We start from the raw sequence: 2,275 nt of genomic DNA, 5'->3' as shown, positions 1-2,275 counted from the left end.
CGAGATTGGAATCTCGCCTTGTGCTAAAAAATCATGGAGTAGTTATGCAAGTTGATCAAACAAGCTTGGGAAATCAAAAGAATGCGTGAAATTGATAGTTCTTCTTTGCACATCACAAGAGAAACACAAAATCTCAATGATCACAAATGCATGCATAAGCTTGTGTGCAGGACAAGTACAACTTTTTGGCCAATACCTTGGGCTCCCAAAAAGCCTCATGTCAAACAATGACTACCGGTATTATTTGTTATAGGTATCAATGACTACCGGTATTATCTGTTATAGGTATCAAAGGAAGGTTCACATTATGGTTTGTCACTGACAAAAAAATAGGGCCCCCATATGATAAATATACTTTTATTTATACTTACAAGTTGGAATCATATGAGACCCAAATGGTTTTTATATGCTTTCTTATGATTTCTACCAAAAATGTATATTTGGCATTTACATCATTGATGGTCATCTGCCGGACTGCGCTCTGATACCACATGAAAGGTGCAATGGCTATGGCGGGTGCCTCATGTGAGGATCCATGGTGTAGATGGAGAGTATGATGGGGAAGATGAAAGAGAGAGAGAGAGAGAGAGGAGAAGATTTCGACGCAAAAATAACGCTATATTGACTTTTTAAAGAAGCTTTACCTGTATAGAGTTAAAAGTTGCCATGCAAAACTCCACTAAAACTAATAGTATTAGCTACATGTCTCAAAAGCAGTTTCCCATGGGTTTAGACTAAATTGGACCAGGGCTTGAAAACCCAACATTTTATTTGTGAACAATTCACAGCTAAGGGGGTTTATAAATGGCCCCTGAATGCACGTATATATAGGTTTTACATATAATGACACCCCGAGACTGGAATCTCGCCTTGTGCTAAAGAATCATGTAGTTATGCAAGTTGATCAAACAAGCTTGGGCAATCAAAAGAATGTGTGAAATTGATAGTTCTTCTTTGCACATCACAAGAGAAACACAAAATCTCAATGATCTCAAACGCATGCATAAGCTTGTGTGCAAGACAAGTACAACTTTTGAGCCAATACATTGGGCTCCCAAAAGCCTCATGTCAAACAATGACTACCGATATTATTTGTTATAGGTATCAAAGCAAGGCTCACATCATGGTTTGTCACTGACCAAAAAAATAGGCCCCCATATGATAAATATACTTTTATTTATACTTACAAGCTGGAATCATAAGACCCAAATGGTTTCTATATGCCTCCTTAGGATTTTTACCAAAAATATACATTTGGCATTTACAATCATTGACGGTCCTCTTTATTCAACAAAAGTACAAGAAATGCTAAAGTAAATGTCAGCTTTGTGTAAAGATCTACAATTAGCTTCTGAACTTTGTAGCAGCTCTTTCAAGCTGATTGGTTTGCCTTGTTCCTGTCTCTTTGTCTTGAGCTCACATAGCGACCGGGAATGCTTAGTGTTTTTGTAGTCCTAACCACTCTACACACGGCCCAATATAACAAATGACATAGCCTATTCATCACCACTACTATAGATTCTTTTTATAAACAAAAAGGTTTATATATTGGAGAGACAAACCCTCATTCTAGAGAAGAACAACTTTTTCTCTCAACCCATGTTCTTGTCAGCCCTTCTTGCAAGTCAAAACTGCTCTAAAAGGGCTATATCACCTTTATATATAAGCCTAATAAGGCAATGTATACACTACTTGCCCAAACTCAAGCGATAGGTTCATCTGCTTGGATGGACTCTAGGCGACATTAAGCAATGCAACCGGCCGGGGGGGGGGGCAAGTTCGGGGAAAACTAGAACGCGTCTTGATAGTAAAAAATCATAGCTACAACTAATAGGCTGCACAACTGTTTCAAATAAAAATGGATTTTTTACATTACTTTCTTTAAAACGGGCAAGCTACATCCCTATCTAGACTTCCGCAAATCAATGGGAGATTTAGACCGTCTAATTCTCCAAAGGGGGCAATAATGTCGCCCCTAGTCCAACCCTAGTCCACCACCCTCGACTCGAACCCAAGATCTGAGGAGGCCATGCGAAAGCCATACCTCCATGTTATCACACGCCCCATGGGTATGGTGCATGTACACTACCCTCTAGTTCACCCTCGCTTCCTAGTTCACCGTAGTTTCCTTGGGTGGACTAGGAGGACTAATTTGAACCTTAGATCCCGTGTGAGATAGTGTGACGACCCATTAGAGTGTGAACGCTCTGATAAGCAAGAGGAGGAAATATCTAAGAACTGGCAGGGCTATAAAAATTGAGTGAGGGTTGCGAAA

The sequence above is a fragment of the Adiantum capillus-veneris genome, chromosome 23 (genome assembly GCF_014529385.1).
Source record: "Adiantum capillus-veneris isolate H3 chromosome 23, ASM1452938v2, whole genome shotgun sequence".
Lineage (NCBI taxonomy): Eukaryota > Viridiplantae > Streptophyta > Polypodiopsida > Polypodiales > Pteridaceae > Adiantum > Adiantum capillus-veneris.
Note: the sequence above shows the minus strand (reverse complement) of the source record.